Source organism: Schistocerca gregaria, chromosome 5 (assembly GCF_023897955.1).
Source record: "Schistocerca gregaria isolate iqSchGreg1 chromosome 5, iqSchGreg1.2, whole genome shotgun sequence".
In the NCBI taxonomy this organism is placed as follows: domain Eukaryota; kingdom Metazoa; phylum Arthropoda; class Insecta; order Orthoptera; family Acrididae; genus Schistocerca; species Schistocerca gregaria.
In genome coordinates, this window is record NC_064924.1 from 103,456,203 (window position 1) to 103,474,901 (window position 18,699).

General features: G+C 42.0%; 1 protein-coding gene across 8 annotated transcripts in view; it reads right to left on the bottom strand.

The window, feature by feature from the left end:
- Positions 1 to 1,222: 1,222 nt before the first annotated feature.
- LOC126272688 (hemicentin-1-like) overlaps positions 1,223 to 18,699 on the bottom strand; it is a 1,027,565-nt gene continuing 1,010,088 nt past the window's right edge. For all 8 annotated transcript variants that reach the window (XM_049975713.1, XM_049975709.1, XM_049975711.1 and 5 more), the window contains one exon: positions 1,223 to 3,620. The gene's annotated coding sequence lies outside the window, so the exon portion shown is untranslated. The remainder of the gene's footprint in view (positions 3,621 to 18,699) is intronic.

Sequence of the window (18,699 nt, forward strand, 5' to 3'; positions counted from 1 at the left end):
AATGAATAAGTGCCTGCACATACTATTGGTCTCTGTTTAGGGACACTCTAGAAACCACTTACAAGATGAAATCCAAAAGACAACGAGGTCATGAAGCCACCACATGAATCTCTTTAGATACAATCACGTGCCAGGGGTTTTTATATTAGTTTAGAGAACTTGGAATGTAAGACGCATGAAAAGAACTTTAAGCGGACTTTCAATGCTGTTGACGTAGTTAATTGAAATATATAGTTTTTTCTTAAACAGGTAAAATAAAATATTTCCACCTAATGTAAATCACAGAAACTAGAACCAATAAAATTTTTCTTTTTCATTTACAGTCAAAAATTGGTGAGATTTGACTCATGAAGGGATGGAAACATTCAACAATACTTTTTTGTTGAATAGTAGCTTTGTTAATATTTAAAAAATACGAAAGTATCACCTCAGTAGTAAAGTAGGCTACTATTAAAATTTTTTTGTTCTTTTAAACTTCCACCGATTAACTGCTACAGTGATTAACATACGTACAACTTACTCTTCAGTCCAGTGTAGCACACATGATTGAAATGAGGTGCACGATCCTGCAGCGGTTAAGAGAATGATGACTTTCTATTACTCTAAATGAGTTACACATAGTTAGATAATTCCAGTCATATATCTGTGCGTGTTTGTTACCGTATGCGGCAATTTCTTAGCGATATCTCACCAATGTATATAATAATTCTTGGGCGTCTACACTTGGTCCTTACCTTTCTCGGTCATGTGAGAAAAAATATTGACTGTAGAATACAGATAGTCGACTGCCCAAGAATGTGTATACTCATCTCCTGCTCAACATTTTTCTGCTAGCTTCTAAGGGAGACTGTCCTTCTTCGGAGCATTTGATGAATGTTGTTTCAATGTTTGTAGCATATTAAGTATCATTGAGACATTTAGGGAAATTGACACTATTATCATGAAATGTATCTTTTTTGTTGTTTAAACGAAGGGCAGTGGTAACACTGTGAATCTGATTGAGTCAAATCACTGTTCGTATAAATATTAACTTACCTTAAGGATCACTGCTTGGTCCCAGTTTGTTGGATCAGCTAAGCATGGGATACGGACTGCTATGTCAAGTAAGATTTAAAGAAAACACGAGGATCAGTTAGGATTCTGAAACTGAATATTAGTTCTTCGTCCATGGACAAAAGGAATACAAGGGAGTTGGGACTAGACCACTATAAAGTATTTGATATTTCCTTTTCTTGTAAAACAAATCTTTAATACACATGTTTGAAAATCATTTACAATATACCTTCTTTGTTAATCTGTGGAAGAATACATCATGTCCACACATTTCTTTCATATTTCATGTTACACATTATGGAGTTTAAGATGTTAGTGTTGGAAATGATTTTCCAATATGAAGCACATGTCTTGTACTGTGAACGAAATGCAAGAGGAATACAAAAGGTAATGTTCTGTCCATTAAATCCAAGATCTTGCAATCGGTACTCAAGGCCGAACCAGAACCATTAAAACACGAATAATTTAATAATAACGCCAATGATTTCTGTAGTATATTTTCCATTACATACCAGGTTTTACATTAGCACTCAGTACCGAACTAGGACCGTTAAATCACAAATAATTTAGTAACGACCTCAATGATTCCTCTAGCGTTGTGCCAGTACAAAAAGCAATGCCTGTTTCAAAACGTGAAATACATTAGCACACTCCTTGTTTATAAAATGCTTCCTCAGTATCAAACATTACATAACACAAATTCGGCCGAGTTTTCTGATTTTCGTTATTTACTTTCTTCAAAATAAGGTGTACTCATCTCTCTCCGACTAGAAACATTGAGCTAGAATAAGTAACATATAGTAGAGAGGCATTATACATCTTCAAGAATTAACAATGAGCTCAAAACTATTTAATCTCTACAAGGTTACGGTAAAACTGTCGTACAAGTTAACTTTTCACTATACTTCATACAGTTGAAACTTATTAAATATAAACTCATGTTTTTATTGTTATCCTGATACACAACAGTTTTTATTTTTATCCTGATACACAACAGTTTTTATAGTTTTCTTCAGCCCTTTTTATAGCATAGCTTCTTTTCCTCTAAAAGGCATAGAAGACGAGTTGTAGGCCTCTTTCACTTTGGTTAGTGCGGGGAGATGGCGTATAGGTTTGTTAAAACTTGTTAAGCGTCATGCCAAACTAGTTCTCCTCCATACAAGCGAATTACATGGCGAACTATTTCAGTTTCTAAAATAAAAAAATAAAGGTATGTCATATTTACCAAACTAACTCGGGATACAATGGACAATTTGAATGAGGGTGACAATGCTACTTTACAACTTCACAACGCAATACCCTAACCTCCACTCAAATCAGAACGAAGTGTGCCTCACTGATACGACAGTAGAGTAATCTTAAACGGCGTCCAGAATAATAGTGCCGTAAGAGAAACAAATGAAGGTTAAAAAAACGTGTACTGAAACCACGTCGGACGTAAAAGTACGAAGCACTCCGGAACACAACTTGGCAGAAAATCACGCTTTCGGGTGTGGAACAAGAATTTTAATGGAGATAGGTGGTGTCGCTTTAATGATCTTAAGGCCCGGTGTAGAGCAAACGACGAAGACACCGAATGTGTTCCTGTGATTTTCTTCCCATTACAAGTCTGTGCGAAGAAGTTCAGGTTACCTTAAGCAGGTGACATTTCACTATGAATCGTGTCGACATGTGTAGTAGACAATAAACGTAACACCCATCATATATCCTCGATGTGCAGGACATAAGTCAACAACTTGCTGTGTTGATGGAGGTATGTCCAATGGAGTGTTTTATAGTGGTACAATGCAGATGTGGTAACACATCAATCAAAAGAGGCGCAGATACTGACATGAAACTGAAGAATGGTAAACTTAGTCATTAAATCGTATCAGTCGCATTCCATTCTTCCAGATCGATTAACAATGGTGGAATTACGTTGTGAAGTTGTAAAATGAATTTAGAACCTCGAAAATTTTGTTGTGTTTTCAGTAGAATTTTTTTTCTTTCGGAAGTGTAGAACGAATTAATTTTGTTTGACATCTCCCCACACTTTGCTAATATTTAGGAATAGTACCTGAAATTACGATGGGCCTCTCAAAGCCCCCTCTACATCTTTGGTAGTGTTTATTCGAGAACTTACCCTGTAAAGTGGTAACTAAGTCAGCCGCTTGATGCAGATAGGTATCAACAGGTGATTGCCGGGTCCGTTGCAGCAACAGCCCAAGTTTTCCCCGATGCAGCTCGCATGTATAGCTCTATTAAAATCTTTCCGAAAACATAACAAAAAAAGAAATGAACAATTCAAGACTTAACAATTAACCATATCTGGGTCCATTTCCTTCCTTCGCTCCCTACAACTTTTTGTAAACATCTGTGACAATAGAAACGTTATATATCTTTTTTTTCTTTTCTCTCTCTCTCTCTCTCTCGCACGCACACGAATATTGTCGATCCACAGGTAGAGAGTGACTGCAGGCCTCCCGGGGGGAGGTGAGGCGCCGTCGATGTCGTCGCCGCCGCCGCGCTGGCACCGCCTGAAGACTGCAGCAGCTGGCGGTTCCCCGTCCGCCCGGCCCGCTCTCAACCTGCAACCACAAGTAGAGCGCTGCTCAACGAGGAAGCGGGCGCACCTCTCCTCCGTAATTAATCGCGGCGATTAATTCAATTGGCGGCATCAGCCTGCCGCCAGCGTGGGCAGGCCAGCCGGTGTAATTGGAGAGCTGAGGGCCAAATTATTGGCGGGTCACCAGTTTGCCTGCAAGCGAGCGGCACGCTGATGCACCGCTGGACGCATAATGCTGGACCGCAGGCACTGCGGACAGGTACATGAGTATGTAACTCAGGCAGTTAACGCTATAGGCGTATAGAAAATTCTTTCACTTCCTGCACACCAAGGTTGAAAACTTTCGTAAATTTCCTCACGGTAGGTTTTACTCGCATCTAACTTGTAAAACAAAACAGGAAGAAAAAGAGTAGAAGTAGAGCCACAACTCTGCGAACTTTTTATATGAATACGTGGTGTCGGACATGTCCGAAAGAACAGGGATCATACATAAATATAACTGATTCGCTTCGATGGCAATGAATCAACAACCTTCAGTGCGGATCCCCATTTAGGAATTCGACCTTCAGCGTGAATCTAAAAATTATCCAGTATGGAGGACATCGAAGGGGGCTGTGGATAGCTTACGCTAGGTGAGAATGTGTATCGGCCGGGGACCATAAGGTGGATTTGTGTGATGTTAACCATCTCCAGGGAAACAGCTATTCGTGTCGCTATTGGACACGTCCGTCACATTACAACAGGTACCATGCGGTCTTTTCTCCATGGGAGTAATGTCTCAAACTTTCAACGCTTTGATCGTACTCTGGAAGACCAGAAGTAGTTTCGAAGCACATCTGGAGGCATCGTGTAATTTGCGGACCTTCAGAGTGTTCATGAAACACAGAAATTGCATCGTAATTGAATACAACCGCATTTTTTTTTCTCAGCCGGAAACAATTCTACGAATGCGAAACGTTATGTGTGTAATATTTGAAGTCTCCTGAGCAAGCGTGCCAAGTTTCCGTCACTTCCGACAGATAGCGTAGCTGCAGGACAGTTTCAAAACGGCGTCTGTAAGTGATGTACGTTACAAGTAACGTGCCGTCACTGAATTTCTCAGTGCAGGGAATATAACTGCGGGGAATATTCACAAACATTTGTGCAAAGTGTATGGAGCATCAGCTCCCGACAGAAGTACAGTTAGTCACTGGGCACAGAGGGTGAGATCATCAGAAGGCGGTTCGGCGGAGCTCCACGATTTGCAGCAGTCGGGGAGACGTAGCCCCCTCGGGCTTCCACTTGTCTGGGCTATTAAAGGATGCCATTCGTGGAAGACGTTTTTACCTGCCAGGCTAGCCGAGAGCGCTAACGCGCTACTTCCTGTACTCGGTTAGGCGAGCCCGCCCCGGATCGAATCTGCCCGGCGGATTAACGACGAGGGCCGGTGTGCTGGCCAACCTGGATATGGTTTTTAGGCGGTTTTCCACATTCCCTAGGTGAATACTGGGCTGGTCCCCACGTTCCGCTTCAGTTACACGGCTCGCAGACATCTGAACACTTTCGCACTATTCCATGGATTATACTACTCGCCGACAGTTGTGATACACTAATTCCTTCCGGGGGGGGGGGGGGGGGGGTACGGGGGTGGCGGCAGGAATGGCATCCGGTTACCCCTTAAACTAACATTTCCACATCCAATTAACCATGCCGACCCTGCGTCTCCTTGGGAAAAAAGGCACAAGCGAAAGAAAGAAAGAATGCAAGAAAGAAAAGAATTCGTGGAAGATGTTTTGAGGACCATGAGGAGAATTCACACAGTGAAGGATGGCTCCAGCACTAAGACGAGGATCGGTACCTACAGGGCACACACGCCCTTGTTTTGTGCTGTAGGAAGGCCACACAACTGAACAGACGAGGAAAAATAGTGAGTGTAGGTAAAACAGCATTCTTTAGTGTGTGTAAATCCCATTACGTTCAACAACGAATTATTCAAGAAATAAATTCGGTGCATTACAGTCTGGGCAAACCTCGAATAACGTAATAACATAGGGACTTATTCGATTGTGATGACTCTATTACCACCAATACGCCTCAGGACGGATTTCGCATTGTATAAGATTGTAAGGACTTGACATGTTCGGGTAACTGTTTATCATTTAAACTGATTTACGGTTACTAAGATGTTTAGTATTAGAAAGCTTCGGCCCGGAAGAAGAGGTGGAGCCTACATCTGCGAAAACATGAGACTACTGTAGCGCAACATCGCTGTTCTTCGCGTACCTTTTACAGTCACCGGCAGTCACCCAACTTGTTAGTCTGTTCCATCTATCGTGTCCCCATATGGATGAACACTTTAAATAACGTAAAATGTTAAACGCATCACAGTGAATAACATTACGGGTGACATCTGATTATTATTTTTAATACACGTTACGCTTAAAATGTGATAAACACCATTTACTTGAGTACAATCGTAAAGAAATTTCAGTTATCTAGGCAAAGAATAGAAAATATGCCGTAATGTCTACGAGTACGACATTATGTAATAAACACTGAGATCTTCTAGGTGAAATGATAAACAAGATCGAACATTACATAACTTCCTCTCTAGATGTAGACGAAAGTAGACGCTTATTACTTACATTGTTGTATACAGGTCTGTTATGTGGGAAATAAGAATAATATGTGTATTACGCACTGTTTTTGTGATTATTTACGAAATAATGGCACCCTCCGTGTCAAATAAGCATTCTCAGATCTTACTTAAAGTGCTTCGAGAAATAACATCGCTGGCTGCCAACAATTCGCCACCATTACGCGGCAGATCCAGATGTCTTTAAACTGTGAGATCTGTGTGCAGTTCCACGCAAATTTAATCATACAGTCTGATTTTCAGCATACCAATGAATGTAAGACAGTTTTCAGTTTCTTAATGAGTAGCGATGGAAATGTTTTCACTAAGATTAACTTTATTCGAGGACCTAAAGCAATAAAATTAGATGGCAAAAATATAAATTCAAAGATGGTTTAAATGGCTCTAAGCACTATGGGACTTAACATCTGAGGTCATCAGTCCCCTAGAACTTAGAACTACTTAAACCTAACTAACATAAGGACGTCACACACATCCATGCCCGATGCAGGATGTGCAACGAAATCACACCGGCGCTCAATTTCACCCGGCTTTTCTCTTTAATTGCCTTACGCAAACGGTGCAGTGTTTGACAACAGGAAGCAGAGTTGTTTGACGTGTCTTTCGGCATAAATTCCACGTGCACCAAACCATCCATGACAAACAACACTGTCGCCATCATCTTTCCGGCTGAAGGTTGGACCTTGGACATCTTTTGTTATGGTGAGGTGGTGTGCACCCATTCGATTTCTGCTCTTTGTTTCATACCCTGTCACGATTCGTCGCAGAAACTCGTCGCCTTCCACAGAATTCAATTCCAAAAATGCCGGTGACGGTTGGAAACGCTGTTCCTTGTATTGTGCAGCCGTGGGACCCACGTGGCGCACAGTTTACGATGTCCAAGGTGTTTGTTATAAATGGAGGACACACTTCCATACGAAATGTTCAGCATACTGGCAGTTTCCTACAGTGTTGTGCAGTGTTATTTAATTATCACATCCACTCGGTCAACAGTTGCAGGGATACTGGACGTAGCGGGCCTTGTCTTCGCGATATTCTAGTTAGAGATTCAGGGAGATCCGGAGTCCGGTATTAAATTGCTTAGGCCACATTACAGCGCCTGGGCGAGAGACTGCATGCTCTCCATATGCGGCAGTGATTTCACGGTGAATGTCCGTCCAACTGAGCCGTGTAGCCCTTAGAAATCTCATCGTTGCACGCACCTCCTATATGTAGTAAACGTCCAGTAGACGCGCCATCGAGCGTAGCCCGCTCTGCACAAACAACACTAAGGGATACATCACCTGTCCTATCGAACATGTCAGCAGCTACTGTCGCGTGCTAAACGTTAGCCACGGACAAGACACACAGCGTGCTTTCGCGGTGAGCTAGTTGAGCCGTGGCGCGGCTGGCACCTTGTTCTCGCACTTAGAATGGCATCACTGCCATCGATAGGGTCCCCGTCTTTGACTTCCACGATTCAGGCCGGTGGTCGGATGGTTAACGGAGAGGGAACAGAGACAGCGGAGTGGATATTGCCAGGGTCGGAGGTGGCTTTCTGACGTTTACCGTGAGGCCTGTGGTACGACGCCTGTACGCTATGGGCAGGGTCAGCAAGAGATCCCGGCAGTGACTTGATGGGACCTCGGGTTTGGTATCGCGGTGGTGCACTGTTGTGTTTTGGGGTTTTTCTGCTGCGAGGGCATGTATAGGTTCTTCGTACTGGCCATTGAAATTGAGATGTGTGTATGGCGTGACGGACGAAATGTGTGATGCTCGCCGCTGTTGCATTTCAAAACGCTTCGTCTGCCTTGTGTCTGTGCAGGAAATTATGTGAAATAAATAGCTGATACCACGGCGACGTCTTGCTCTCACGCGTTGTTGAATATATTTCGGAATTACTGAATGGTGAAGATATCCCACGTGTAAAGCAAATGAAGCCATTTGCACCATACTAAGGTACTGTTTTATTCTGCTTAAATCTGTCTCAGTTATATGTGCATTTATATGCCCATGTATAGCTGCAGAAGTTATAGAAGTGTGTAAACAGAGGGCCATGTGGAAAGGGATGTAAAGTTGAAACCCTCCCAATAAGTTAATACACTCGAACTCTGTATTACTAAAGGTGCCTTTCGACACCAGCACCTACCTTGGGTAATAAGTGTTATTCGGAGGTTGTCATGGTACTGTAAGTGATTATTATACACAACATTTTTTATTCTGATAGTAGTAAATTGGAGATGTAAGGTCGGTTGTGTGCCGCTGTAAATTACTATAGTCTCATCTGTGTGGCAGCCTAGCATTGTCAGTGGCTTCAATCATTATTCCTGCCATATTTCGAGTTATGTATTCGTGGGTTTGCTTAAGCTGACACTGTTGAGTTGTAAGACCTATAAACAGGCAAATCAAACTGAGTGTTCTGGGTCGCGTACTGACCGGGTTGATAATAGCCCTTTTTACTGCGGCACAACCGGCTATCCTCCTTCAGTACATTTGTCTCGCTTATATCGTTACTACGTTTGTCGAGTGGAATTAGGGCTTACTGAAATCACCTTATACGTTGAAGTTAAGTATCTCCCTTGGCAGGGCGCGAACCTTCGTGGCTGTAGTCGTATTCTCATCTGTAAAGATTGATAGTGTTATTCATTTGTTCTCGTCACATGTATGATTATTTATTTTGTTATATTTAATGTCAATAAAATGTAAGTGTTAGCTAGGTTCGAATTGGGACGTTGTATTCTCCTCTTGTAGAAACAAATTTAAATGACTTTACTCCTTTTTTAAGAAGCCTTTAGATGCGTACATTTTGCCTCCATGTTTTGTCTTTTTATGAGTTCCACGTTGATTAAAATCACAATAAAGATAAATTTGGCAACCGAGGGTTTCGTGTATTTATTAGATGCTAAGTGGATCTTAAGTTAAGTGCAGGAATCCTACCACTTGTGTAACTTAATTTTTGATTCGCCCTCTTAATTGATCATACATGGACAGAAACGCTTTCATTAGTGGGTAAAACGTTGAGGAAAAAAGAATAAGATGAAGACTCCATGTTGCACTGCGAGCTGTATTCCTAGGCACTAGTATGCTGGCCAACACTTTCAATATACTTCACTAAATAATGTTTCTTAGTTAAATTATTTATGCGAGAACTATGCAGGAAAGTGGTCTGGGAAAGACTACGCAATTCCTTCTCACAAAAGAGAAGCAGATTTAAAACTTACAACCGGTACCAATAACAAAAAATGCATTTCAAAATAGAGAAAGTGTAGCACTATAACACCATCACTGATGCAGAGTGTTTTTATTTTAGATGTAAAAAGAGACATTAAAAAATCCAAACAGAAGCAACGGAAAGAGAGCAAATAAATTTTGGGTGCAAATAATACAGATTGAGGACCATACAAACTGAAAGTGAATAACTAAATCGAAAAAAGTTGAAAGTTGAAAATTTTTGGGATGTAACTGCTAAAGGCATCAGTCCCTAAGCTTACACACTACTTAACCTAAATTATCCTAAAGACAAACACACACATACCCATGTCCGAGGGAGGACTCGAACCTCCGCCGGGACCAGCCACACAAATCGAAAAGTGTGTCAATATTTATTCAGGTATGAAAATACGCAGACTAAAATTCTATGGGCAGGTCAAAAAAGATTAACCAGATAAAGTCGTTGTAAAAAGCTAAAATTGAAACAATAAAATATATAGTTGCAGAAACAGAACACTTTGAGTAGGAATAACGTAACTTTGTTTGCCACACCGAAAAAAAATCAGGAAAATAATTTATTACCGGTCAATTAGCCGGCCAGTAAACGAGCAGAAGAAGGGTGTAAGATTGGGTCCGACGAACAGAAAAAGAGCCCTTACTAAGACAATGGAGTCTGTGTTTGCCTTCCACCACTATTTGTGTCCAGCTGACATAATTTTTTTTACCTCATTATTTTATTGTCAAAGAAGCGTTTAAGTTGAAACCATCCTTTCTTTCCTTTGGTATGAATGTAGAGTGGAGAACGGATTCATTAGCTGTTAAGGCTTGAGTAATGCGGCACAGGAGATTCTTAATGAGCAGCCCTCTCCAACACTGCGTTTCCTTTGACGCTTCGTCTCGTATCCTTTCCGTTTCAGACGACTCCGTAGTTGACAGGACGATAAAGACACAGCCTTGCACCATTTTTCGTGTTACTTTTCCCGTTACCTTCCTAGCCTTAACAAAACTATTTTCTCAACGAGCTCCCAGACATTGTACCCAGTCCCCCTTTGATGCTGTACTCGTACAGCCGAAACAACCAACTGTAGAGCCCGGGGTGCGGAGTGACAAAAATGAAATTAAAAGAGCAGCCTCACATTGCCGCTTCAGCTCTTTTGCAGGGGAACAGTGGACTGCGCAGGATTCAGGTCGCACAATGGCGAATATGGCAGCCATTCCGCCAGGAAAATTTAGCTCCGCGGGCGCGCGCGAGAAAGTAAATATGTTCTCGAAAAGCGGGTCGCACCTGGCGGCCGCTGGCGTTAAATAGTGGCGCCGAGCGGCTCCGCGTTGCGCCTCGAATTTAACGCCCCGTGCGGTGCGGGCGACCCGCAGGCGCCGTGTGGCTGCCTGCCCCCTTCTGTGTCCTCTTCCGCCCCCCCCCCCTCTCCAACGCTTGTATTGTGGCCCGACATAATGGACGAGCAGCAGCATTGTGGTGGGTGGCAGACTGGCGCCAGCGCGCACTTTAAAAGTGGCGCCACAAACGCAACACGTGATTGACATTTCTCACCACTCAGCGAGCGCCATCCGTCGGTATAAGTACCATTAAAAGACATAACTACGGTGAAGAGCAAGACTGAAGCTGTGTTCGGTTACGGTATATACGACCGGCATGCTAGGGAATGCAGTACCTCAATTGTAAGTATTGTTAGGCCGGTATTACACTATCAAAACTTCTTTGTCAAAGATTTGATCAAAGATGTGACCAAACACTCCGTCAAATATATTTGACATAGATCTTTGACGTAGCGCTAGAGGGGATATTACACTGCCATCATATATTTCGTCAAAGTTCAAGATGGTTGACAACAACAACTTGTTATTAACCGCAGCAGTTGCATGTACCACAATTGCATTGTGTGCACATGCGGAAGAGATATGGGGGGGGGGGAGGAACTATACATACGAGGTTGAGTCTTAAATTCCTGGGATTACAACTTGATAATAAACTCAGTGGGGAGCAGCACACCACAGAATTGCAGAAACGCCTTAACACAGCTATATTTGTAATTCAAGTGTTAGCAGACATAGGCGACATAACAATGCAAAAGCTTGCATACTTTGCCTACTTTCTTTCCATAATATCATATGGTATAATATTTTGGGGTAACTCTTCAAGTCAAACAAAAGTTTTCAGAGTCCAAAAGCGTGTAATACGTATTATTTGTGGAGTAAATTCACGGACGTCCTGTAGAAACCTCATCAAAGAACTGGGTATACTAACTACTGCCTCTCAATATATTTACTCCTTAATGAAATTTGTCCTAATTAATATATCTCTTTTTCCAACACACAACTCAGTTAGTACATACAATACCAGGAACAAAAATAATCTGCACAAGGACTTAAAAGCACTTACTTTAGTTCAAAAAGGGGTCCACTACTCAGGAACACTCATCTTCAATAATTTGCCAGCAAACATAAAAAATTTAGTTACAAATAAAGATCAGTTTAAAAGTAGCATGGAAGACTTACTAGTGGCCAACTCCTTCTACTCCATTGACGAAATTTTTAATAGAAACAAATGATGTATTGTACATATTCATACCATTAGTATTGTTATTTCATCGTAAAAAAATTGACATATTCCACATCCACAAGGATCTCCTCAGCACGGATTTATGGAACGAAAAACTAATCTAATATGGGTGAAGCCATGGGTTTTATGACGACACGATAAAAGCATTCAACAAAACTTGTTATGTGAACTTATAGTAGAGGACGTCAAGTCGTACATTAATTACTTAAGAGTCGATGAGCATACATTTCTGTATGTGCTCAGTGAAGTGTATCCTCATATTACAAAGCACAATATTCATTTAAGAACTGCTACATCTGCAGAAGACAGGCTCACTGTAACACTCCGATTCCTTGCTACAGGAGAGGGTTATGTTAGGTTAGGTTAGGTCAGGTCATGTCTCCAATCTTCTTAATCTATTTTGGTATGCAGGGTGCCTCATGTTTTAAAGTGCCTCACCAGCTTCATATATCTCTATTAATTTTGTAGTTGTCATCACACACCAATTGTATTTATCGGCAATGTTTTTATAAACACTGCAGCGATGCTAGCGCTCCATGTGGTAACATGTCACATTGCAGCGAACAGAAGACAGGCGACTTCTTTGATCAAATCTACAGCGAGGCACTAGATTTGATCAAATATTGGACGACATTTGACAAAGTTTCCTATTACACCATCAAATATCTTTGACAAATAGTGTAGTACTGGCCTTAGGATCCTGAAGAACAGTGGACTTGATGGAACTACACAAGAACTCATAAAAGAAAGTCTGCCAGACACAAAAGCAAGGCTGAAATTCAGAGGAGCACTGTTACAAGAATTTGAGATCAAGACTGGTGTTAAACAGGGAGATGGATTGTCACCATTGTTGTTCAGTATAGCACTGGACGAAGTGATCAGGCAGTGTACAGCAATAAACGAGGAAATGGGAATACCAAAGACCCATGTGGGGGACAATAAGGACAATAGGGGTCTAGTGGACTGCCTAGCCTTTGCAGACTACATAGCAATAGTAACAGAGACGGAAGAAGAAGCAAAGACACAACTCTACAACTTAAGTAAGGCAGCCAGGAAGATGGGACTGAGGATCGCCTATAACAAGACAGACATGAAATACCACTGCAGACTGGGAAACACCGGAAGGCACTGTGACAATGGTGGGCAAGTTTAAAAACCTGGGAGAATTTATAACAGGAAGGAACAGGAGCAAGGAGGGAATAACAGAGAGGGTAAGGAAGAGGTGGTTAGCCTTCTGCATGACGAGAGAGATATACAATAAAAAGAATACGTCCACAGAGGCAAAGATAAGCCACTACAAGGCAACGGTGAGGAATTCTGTATTATATGCTGCTGAGACGATGACACTAGGAAGAAATGGGACAGAACAATCAGAGAAAGGAGAGAGAAAAATACTAGGTCCGAAAGAGGTGGAGAGAGGTGGATGCGAAGACCTAGGAAAATCAGACTCAATAGGGCAAGGTTTGCTGGACGTTTAGTTAGGATGCATATGGACAGAATGACAAAGAGAGTGTGGGAAACAACAAGGAGGGTAAGGGGAAAGATAGGAACCAAGTGGGTTGTTGAACTTCGGAAGGACTGGTTGGAGTTGGGGATCAAGGTAGAAGGAAAGGAAAACTGGAGGAACAAATATAACCTACCAATATACCGGAGATCAATGACAGAGAAGAATACAAGAAAAGATGAGAGTGTCGCCCTTGGAGCCGACAGGAGAAACGGACACTGGAGATCTCGGAAGAAGAGCGAGAGAGAAGAAGAGAAAGAATGAAGAGGTTCTGGAAGAAGAAGAGGAGAATGCAGTCCACGAAGGGGCTACCCTTGGTCCTACAGAGGCCGTAACGCAAGAAGAAGAAGAATAATCAACACTTGTGACAAGAAATATTAACTTTCCAGAATGCGTTGATGAGGTCCCCCAAGATCTACTCTCCAGAGGCAAAAACTAAGAGAGCAGCACAAACAACCAAAATCCCCCATTTGGATACAGGCTGAGAATTATTGAAGTATCTGAAATAAAATCGTCATAACTTCTGACCGGTTTGCCTTATGGCGTCGAAACTGCACTGTTGGTTGTGGGACGTGATGGGAATTTGTATGCTCAATATGGTTCGGTTTAGCGTCGAATCCCACTTTCATTCGGATGGGTTCGTCAATAAGCAAAATTGGCACATTTGGGGAAATGAGAATCTGCATTTCGCGATCGAGAAGTCTCTTCACTCTCAACAGGTAACTGCGGTGTGCAATGATCAGTCACAGAATAATTGGTGCGATATTCCTTCATGCCATTTTGACAACCGAATGGTACGAGAAGGTTTTGGAAGATGATTTCGTTCCCGTTTCTCAAAATTTCCCTGATTTCGACAAGATGTGGTTCATGCAAGACGGAGCTCGACCCCATAGAAGTAGGAGAGTGATGTCCTAGAGGAGCAGCCTGGAGCCGCATTCTGACTCTGGGGCACTCGAATGGCCTCGATTCGTCGCCACATTCTCCGGATCTCAACGCATCTGAACACATGATACGGCTTTTTGTGGGTCTGTATTAAAGACAAGGTGTACAGCAACAACCCCAAAACATTTTATGAGCTGAAAACAGCATCGATGTTCCGATACTTCGGTGGTTCATGCAGAATTTCACTATTCGTCTGCGAGAAATCATCGCAAATGATGGCAGCCTGCTGCGGTGACCGAGCGGATCTAGGCATTTCAGTCTGGAACCGCGCGACCGCTACAGTCGCAGGTTCGAATCCTACCTCGAGCATGAATGTGTGTGATGTCCTTAGGTTAGTTAGGCTTAAGTACTTCTAATTTACAGGGGACTGATGACCTCAGATGTTAAGTCCCATAGTGCTCAGAGCCATTTGAATCCTTTGATGGTAGGCATATCGAACATGTCATAATGTAAATCAAAATATCCGCAGTGACGTTTACATGTTGAATAAAATGTGTGCTCACCGCAGTATGTAACTAATTTACGTTTTCTTTCATATAGTACAATAATTTTCACCCAGTATATTCCAATCAGAAGCAAAAATGTTCCCATAGGAGCACAAAAAAATATGCGTATACGTTCCCTTTTATTTAAAAGACTGACTAAAAATTGAGGTATGAACTGCCTCAGTCTAACTTCCTCAGCACCTTTAAAAATTTTCCCAAAATTTGAGGCATGCGAACATGCTCCCGCTTGTTTTAGTGTGCAACTCATCTTAAACTCCCCCAAGCTCCCCTAGCTGTAGCTCGTTCACACCCTGTAGTCCATCGCGTAAGTCGCTCACACCCATACACTCTCAGCTGTTTATTTCAACATTCTTTGTCATTATTTATTCGTGTCTCAGTGTCATTGTCTCTTAAGCCATAGCCACCACCCCCTTTGTTTTGTCCTACTACTACTGCCTCCTCTCACTGTCATTGTCTACATCTTGCTCTCTTTCACCGCTTCCTTCCTTCCTACTGCTGCCGGCTGTCCCCGCTGCACTGTCTCTCCTCCTCGTCGTCGTTATCACGTAATCCGTCTCTCATTATCACTGACTCTCATCCACTTTCGCTTTCCCTTTCTTTTTATTCCTCCCCTCCTGGCACTGTTTCCTTCACTTTTGCTCACACTTTTCTGTGACTGCCAACTGTGTTCCACTGCCCTGAATCCCTCTCTTTCTCTCACATTGCCACTGATTCCTCCGCTCTTCCTGTGATACAGCCACTGCCTTCTATTTTCCAGTATTTAACACTTTTCCGTCTCTTTCCCACTGCCAGTCCCTTCTCTCCCAGCCCAAAAAAAAAAAAAACGCGAATATATTCCCATACCAAATTTTTTTGGATAATTTTTAAATATGCTGAGTCCACTTTTCAGTCAGATTCCTTTGAATAAACAGGAACATATTCGCATTTGTTGTGCTGCGATACGATCGTTTTTCCTCTGCGACACGGCACGGAACTCATAAGAAAAGAAATCTGTTAATCAGTAAAATTTCGGTAGTCCTTAATGTAAAACTGGAATAACGTAAAATTCATGTTACACATCAGACCAGATTTCACGTGCAAAGAAAAGTTGTTTGTGCTTCAGTGATACAATAGGGGATTCTCGGATTATAACGGAGACACTTTACAGCATATTTCTCCTTGCTACGTCACTTTATAAGCCATGTTTCCGCCTCACAGCGGATTTTACGTGCGTATTTTACGTGTAGAGGTAGGGTAACTTTGAACCTTTGTATCTCGGAAACGGTGATGGAATGAGGAACTTTTTCAAGGTTGTACGAGACGGGGATATTAGGAACACATCGTAAGAATTACAGCCATTTGCTGTGCGTAGCCGTCTTTGAACGCTCGGCTGGGTTTTGATACCGGTCACTTAGCTGCCATGGTTCAAATGGCTCGGAGCACTATGGGACTTAACATCTGAGGTCATCATTCCCCTAGAACTTATAACTACTTAAACCTAACTAAGGACATCACAAACATCCATGCCCGAGGCAGGATTCGAACCTGCGACCGTAGCGGTCGCGCGGTTCCAGGCTGAAGCGCCTAGAATCGCTCGGACACACCAGGCGGCCTTAGCTGTCCTCAAAGAGATCGGATGGAAGAGTAAAGGATAGATACGGGAGCAAAATTTTACATTGTATTGCTCTAGAAGACATGTATACACAAGGAGTTCATGGTGCTGGGTTTAATGTAGCAAGAACAATGTGGAAATATATTCCCGCATTTATATCATATAACGACAGAATATCCAGCCTCAGAATAAACGGAAGATTTCGTAATAGTAGTTTTGTAAACATATACGCTCCAACAGATGGATCTGATGAGGTTGCTTTTACGATCAGCTACACAATGTCTGGAAAAAGATACCAGCACGTAATTCAAGAATAGTCCAATGAGATTATAGCGCAAATCTTGGAAAAGAAGAACCTTTCCACGTCCTGTTTGGTAAGGAAAACTTACATGAGGAAACAAACACTAAAGGGCCGAGAGTTGTCCAGTTCTTGGCTGCCAACAACTTTGACGCAGGAAGCATATGTTTTCCAAGAAAAATATTCACAAAGGGACTTGGAGAATTCCTTTAACGAATGGAACAAGTCAATTTGACTAACAGGAATGAGAGTACAAAATTTTATAAGAAGTTAAAAGAAGGAACGCAGAGGTATAGACCTAAAACAAAAACAGGCAGAAAGGATAAAATTTTGCTGGCAGAAAAGGGTGAAGTATCAGGCGGTGATAGCACTGACGGAAAGTCACGGATATTCCATACAGCAGAACAAAAAATATATGAGCCCATTCTTGAGGGAGTACAGCAAGTGGTGACTTGTCAAAAATATCACAAATCTCTAAACACAGTACACTAGGAAAATGTGTGCAAGACATGCTGGGTGATTATCAGTGTGGCTTTCGGCCTAATGGATGAACCGTGGACTAGTCATTCTTACTGAGACAAATGCAGGAAAAAATCTATGTGGACTTCAAGCAGGTATTCCATAGTCTAAATAGGGGCGTGATTCTTGAAGATATAAACTTGCTTGACATACCATCCAGTTATATATCGGTTGACAGGAGAATCTTGGCAGGTTCCAAGGAAATGGTGAGAGTGGATGGAGGATTAACCGACTTTTATATCAATAAAGCAATTAAGACAAGTTACTGCTCTTTCCACGGTGCTTTTCACTTTAACCTGAGAAGCATTAATACGCAAACTGCAAATATCTAGGCACAGATGTATAAGGACCACGCTGTTGACTGCGTATAGTGATGACGATGCACTTTTTAGTAGGGGAAAAATGTCTTTGCATTTAAAAGCTAACAACATCTAGGACCTCAGATTGACAGCACAAAATGACTGTAAATAATGTAATGTTTAGGCCAGTGGTTACATGTAGATGTGAAGTGTGGACTATAACCAGCGCTGAAAAACCGTAACACAGAATATTTTCACGAAGAAGATACTACAGAACATTTATGGACAGATCTGTAATAACGACAGTATCCGAGGAGCATGAGCCAATTATCATTTGGAACGTCTCACACAAGGAGATGATATTATACGGTTAATTAAAAGTGAAACAATAGGATGGCTGGAGCACGTCCTTAACAATGGAGGGCACAACAAAGAACGTCTTCTAAAGGAAAATGCCAGGAAGAAGATTAAAAGGAAGGCCACGTAAAGGATGCTGGAAGACGTGGAAGAAAACATCAGAGCCCTAGGAATCAGACGATGGAGAAGGAAAGTAAAACTGAGGACATAATGGAAGCAATGTGTAAAGGACACGAAGACACACACAGTCTTGTAAAGACACAATGAGAAGCTATTCCAACCATTGTCTTCCCCTACATTTTTTTACCTAGAAGACTTCCTTTCCTATCATGGAAGTTGTTTCCTGATATCATAATACGTGTCCCATCACCTTGTTCCTTCAGGTCAGTTTTTACCGCATATTTATTTCCTCGCCAATTCTGTACCCACTTAATTTGCGGAATCGTAATCTAATTGTATAACTCAAATACTTAACACTTTTGTCCTGTTTTTCAATGTAATACCGTGCTCGAAACGTACATTCTCAGAAATTTCTTCCTCAGATGAAGGCCTACTTCATTTAGCGAATAATGCCCCCCCCCCCCCTCCCCAACTCCATCCTAGTCTTTCTTCTGATATCCTCGTGACGTCGCCCTTCATACGCCATTTTTCATGAAAGGTAGCACAGTCTCATCCCTTCG